Raw genomic sequence first — 6,000 nt, forward strand, 5'->3', positions numbered from 1 at the left:
TGGTATTTCAATTATTAAGTATAACTATGGACTGCAATAATATGCTTCCGGTTACTTACCTCTCCTTTCATTATTTTTCATTCGTATTGTACCAAAATTTCCAGAGTTCTCAACACGATTAATTACTGCTACGATTAAAAATTGATTTAAAATTACTCATATCTATAAAGTTATAATTGCAAGGAATGCTTTTGCGATACATAAAAGCAGCATTATTTGTCTCAAAATTGGGCGTGTTGTTTGAGTTTGTCATTGTATGTGGGGAATCATTATTTGGTAAGCATACACTGAAAGAAAAAATTGGCTGTTGTATCCAATAGTTGGATCCCACATCCAATTTAAATGGTTGCTATGGCCCCATCCAGTTAGTTGGATGAGGGAGCCATTTTAAATGGCTGGGTGAGAAATGGTTGTGACAACCAAATCGTTATTTCTCGAATATGTTTATTCCACGATAGATCATTATTGAGTCTAACCCCTAGATATTTCACAGATTCAACTGCCTTTAACTGCGTGTTCTATGTAAAACTTACTGCATGTTTCTGAATTTCTATTCTATATTCTATTTCTAACAGCATATAGTAGTATAGTTTGTTATTATACGGGACGTTTCTTGGACGGTGTGGTGTGCATGTGGGAGTCCAAATGCATGCTGCATGCTGGTGATTGATCACCCCCTGCCAAACACCCTAGAGGTGGCTCGCAGGGTAATTTGTAGATAGATAGATGTAGATAGTTGGATACCACAGTCAGCGTCGTTGGGTCTTACGTCCATCTATATTGGATGCCTCAACCTTGCGAAATTGTTACCGAAGCGTTTAATGAATGGGTAATATTTCATATTATTAATAGTGCCACCATTTGAAAGTAACATTATAATATCCTTTCGTGGTACTAATTCCGCCACTTCCGACGAACATTAGAGTCAGAAAATGCACTTTTTAAAAATAAAATGTTTACTTAGAGTAAATTTTGGGGTTCATAATTTTTACTGCAACTTGTTACCTTGAAGACTTACTCACCTCGGATCACTATCATGAGGAATTGAATGCCATAAATAATGCAAATAGGTTAAATGATATAAGAAAGCAGTGGTCTTTAATAAAACGTATATATTAAAAAATGAGGCAACTTTTTAAAAAGAATCAAATTTTCAGGTGAAACATTTTGTTACACAATATCTGAAGGCTGCATACAATTCTGCTGCAATAGTCCGGCATTCTCACATAAATTACAGGCTGAAAAGATATTAAGTTTTCAACATTGATGTAGTTTACTATGCTGGTTTCAAGAACTTCGTAAACATAAAAAAATTGTCGAAATCCAAGGTGTGCAGAGCTTTGTAGACGAAACACTCAATCATTTTCGTTGGAAATTATTCTGTCCACTTTTCCAAATTCAGGAAGGCTGAAATCGTCGAAACCAACTGCAACACATTTTCCACTTCGGTAACGAGTGAACTTCCTTTTCACCCAAGGCACCTCAAGGCAAACTGACACAAACTCACAAGGAATTTTCCTATAAGTTCACAGTGTCCATCAACACCTCACAATCTTCCACTAAGGAACTGAAATAAATATATAAAATATTTACATAATTAAACTAGCCTTTATGTTTATTGGTTATACTCTTTTGCAATTAGTTACCAACGTTTTAAATGAAAAGGAAGCTACTTTCTACTCATAACTTAAGCTATTTATACAGTACATAAATCAGCCGTAACTTCTTGACATGTAAACATCAAGAATAGCTAGATCAGGAGAAAAATTATTTAAAAATTCTGTGGTATGTTACACCTTGTAATATGGATACCATAGTATATAGGTCTATATATCCTCGATTTGAGTTCTAAATTTCGTGATACACAGCTCTATATTGCAGTTCATACGCATTGTAACGTTTGATATTATGTTTATGTTTTGATTCCTATTATTTATTTGATGTTTATATTTGGATTGTTGCCAATAGAGTATGTGCACATTTTTGGGAAGTGATCTTAAAAAAGAATTTACACCTCAATTAGGCTAAATTCCGAGTCTGAGAATAGAGAGGTACTTTTTAAGCGAGATATTAATTATTAAAATTTGCAAAATTAATGATGCGCTGAAACACCAGTCGGCCATATTCTCAAGGCTGTGACGTCATTTTGTTCGACGTGTTCTCAGACATTCCTTGTTCTTTAGGGTGAGCCCCTCTACAGCGTATACTGAGTTTGGAAAGAAGCCATGGAATGCCTTATGAACTAGATTTAAAGTGTGTACATGCCATCATCTACATCTTTTAATTCATTTGTTTCTCGGTTACGCTGACGACAAGACTATCAACTTTTCTACCTAGAACTACCTAATCGTATTTCTTACTCCTCGGTTCTCGCATTTGCGTTCGTTTGCAGATTTATAGTGACATTAAAATTAAGAGACACTTAAACAGTGATGATCCTTGAAAATAGTACGACTTAATTCGTGAAAACTAAGTCACTAATTAGTAACTAACTTAGTAACTGTACCCGTACTACTAACTAAAAAACGGAAAATTAATTTTCGATAAAAAGTGATAGTTTGGGTATTCAAAATGTTTGTCATTTAATTCCAAACACAGTGATGCTAATATTTTCTAAATCGAATGTGAAATAAGCTCATTATTACGTATCACAAGTCGGGACTACTTTTTGGAAATGCACCGCGCGCAGGGATTCCTCGCTTAATGGATAGCACAACCGGTCATAAGAAGACACTTGTACCTTGAAAACCAATAAACTTATGCTGTGAAGAAATATAAAATGAACCAATTATTAAATTGTGCTAACAAATGCTTCGAGAAGCATATTGAAACCGAATGAATGAAAAGTAATCGTCTGATCTAACTATCAAACATTTGATTTCCAGCCCGAGAGATTTCCGTCATTCATCCGGACCAAGTTTTCAATAACCAATTTTTAGACATACCTCACAAATGCTATTCATACACCTCAACCAAGAAAATGTACATCTGACTGACATATCTATGTTAGCGAACTGAAAATAACTTGTAGAAACATTGAGATAATCAGAACTCTGCTTTTGAATACATTAATTCCACGAAAGAACAAATACGTCGACTGAAAGTGCTTTTTTTTAGAAATTAAGATCAGATTACTGCTTAAACTGGACCAAAATGTAACTTCAGTTATTTGTGCTTACGTTTAAAACCTTAAATAGCCCAGAAGAAGAAGAACCCAGCTCAGTAACGGCAGTTTAATAATTAACCATGGATATTCATCCAGTCACCACGGGCCATAACTGAACATGAAAAATTATTTTTCGCGGGTCAGTAGGTTAAATAATAATAGAATAGAAAATAGTTAAATAGGTAAATTAAATTATGATCGGTATTTGAAATGACAATAATACAAATATCGATAGTTATCTACCTACCGGCACTTTTCCTTCCGTAAACCCTCGAATCGTGCTAACAAACTTTTGGCCAATTACCTAGTGTAAACAATCTTACTTAATTCACTTATGTTAGACCTAATTTCCGATGAGGTTTTTCGTCCATTTCTCTTTATTATGAATGAGACAAGACAACAAAAAAGCTCCAGTTCAACATTAAAACTTCGAGCCGAGGCATGTAGGTATAGTCCAACATAATCAGCACGGTCAATCATTGAAGCATCCACCTTCGGGATATTATTTGAAGAAACCCTCACGAAACCTGATTCCACGATAAGCACTTAAACGTATTTCCCATTACACAGATCAGATCCACCAACTTTTTCCAATGCACACGTAGTTTATTGAATCATAAACACGATCATAACACGATAAACACCTTGCACGCTGATGAGATAGACCAGAATGACGTCACATACCGAGGAGCCAATAGATGAGCGTTTTCGTCTGCCTAATATCGTTGCGAAAACAATGCATATTAAATAGTAATTATTAAACCAACTAAGCAACAATTAATGCTGTTAATCGAAAGTAATGATATTTACGATACACTTTATCGAATAAACTGCATTTCAGTCGTATTCCTCCCGAGTGCACATACTCTATTGGAGTTGTTGAAACGAGAGAGGGAATTGTTGAGAGGGAAGCCATTTACATATGAGCTGGAAGGAAGGAGAGGAGAATAAGAAATTGTGATATGAAATGAATAAAGAGGTCTCTGGAAGAAGCTAGTGTCTGATATTACACTTTGATATTATATACATTTAGGGTAGAGTCGTTCGCATAATTAGTGCATAAGTATCTGCATTTCTCTTTGTACAGTGGAACTCAGGTTATCCGGTGTGCATGAACTTGCAATTCAATCCAATTGAAATTGAAATCTAATGGAAAACTACTTGAAACTTTTCATCAATGGATTAAATGAGAATACAAACATTTCATTCAGAACTAATGATACTGTGGTACACATTAATTAAGTTAAAATGCATTCGTTTTATTAGAAACGAAATGCGTAATTCATACGGGTAGTCATCGAAAATTGACCGGAGTTATTTTCGAGGAAACGTAAGGTTTAAAAAATACAATATCCTACCTAAGGATAACATCAACCCAAGAGATAAAATCTTGAACGGTGAAATAATATAAGAGTTCCGCATAAAAACGAAACACGATAGCCAAACTCACCGGTAAATTTTTCCACGAGACAGTTCAGGCCCCAAGCATCAAGAAAATCCTTAGCTCGGTTATCCATATCGGTTATCATCTCGTCTTTAAGTGCTCTAAGAGTATAAAAAGAAGTATTAAAATTGGAATTGAATGGAAATATTTTCTCACTTGCAAGAGGAAACTTAAAACCCATTTACTTACCTCCAAGCGCGCCAAACGTGTGCACTTACGAGTTGTTTATAAAAAGAACTGTTTGGGAGTCCGTCGCTATGGCGATGATTGACGCAGAAGCGATATTAGTCGCCCTTTCCATCGAGTTGGCTGTGGGATCCAACTGTTGGACGAGGGATCTCTTCGAGATGGGTGTGGGGACCAACACTTGGACGGGATGAAAGCTTCTCGGGTTTCCAACCGGGTCAGGGTCTGCATGGTGTAGGCCGACGTTTCGTTGGGAGACTTTCCCAACATCCTCAGGGCTGATGATGCCGTTGTCGCGGTGTTTCGATATATATACCCTCCTCCTTCACCTAGGTGGTCTCTGATTGGTCCGGGATTTTTCCTCCTTCCTCGTCCTATTTAATGCCAGGTTCCAAGCGCTACTTAGCTGCAGTCCTCGATCTCTATTGATATTGTTGGGGTGAAGACGGATCTCCACGGCTTCTTTAGTTATACGGTCCCAATAGCCCCGTGTTCTTCGAGTTGGGCAGTTTCTTCCCAGTGGATATTGTGATTTTCCTGGACACAGTGTTCAGCAATGGCCGATTTTTCAAACTGTCCGAGTCGGAGGTGGCGTCGATGCCCCTTCACCCTCGTCTCAATGGTCCTCTCCAATATACACTTTACCACATTCGCATGGAATGCGGTAAATGCCGGCTGTCTTGAGACCAATAGGGTCCTTAGCTCGTACTAACTGATCCTGGAGTTTGCCAGGAGGAAGGTGAATGCTACGAATATTGTGTTTAGCAAGAATCCTTGCTATCTTCCCCGAGACCGTAGAGACGTAAGGCAGGATGGCTTTTGATGCTGGAGGCCGTTCTTCGTTTTGTTTGTCTCCTTTGTCTTGTCTAAAGGCCCTTTTAAGGGCCCTATGGACTTGGAATTGGCTGTATCCGTTGTCAATTCTTGCTAAACACAATATTCGTAGCATTCACCTTCCTCCTGGCAAACTCCGGGATCAGTTAGTACGAGCTAAGGACCCTAATAGTCTCAAGACAGCCGGCATTTACCGCATTCCATGCGAATGTGGTAAAGTGTATATTGGAGAGACGGAGAGGACCATTGAGACGAGGGTGAAGGAGCATCGACGCCACCTCCGACTCGGACAGTTTGAAAAATCGGCCATTGCTGAACACTGTGTCCAGGAGAATCACAATATCCACTGGGAAGAAACTGTCCAACTCGA

The 6,000-nt window shown here is 37.8% G+C and overlaps 1 long non-coding RNA gene across 1 annotated transcript; it reads right to left on the reverse strand.

The window, feature by feature from the left end:
• Nucleotides 1-1,071: 1,071 nt before the first annotated feature.
• On the reverse strand, nt 1,072-4,836 carry LOC124164844. Its single transcript, XR_006866100.1, has 3 exons — nt 4,800-4,836; nt 4,617-4,711; nt 1,072-1,567 (listed from the first exon to the last, which is right to left on the reverse strand). It is a non-coding gene; the product is annotated as an uncharacterized LOC124164844 (long non-coding RNA).
• Between the last annotated feature and the right edge of the window lie 1,164 nt (nt 4,837-6,000).

The sequence above is a fragment of the Ischnura elegans genome, chromosome 9 (genome assembly GCF_921293095.1).
Source record: "Ischnura elegans chromosome 9, ioIscEleg1.1, whole genome shotgun sequence".
NCBI classification, from domain to species: domain Eukaryota; kingdom Metazoa; phylum Arthropoda; class Insecta; order Odonata; family Coenagrionidae; genus Ischnura; species Ischnura elegans.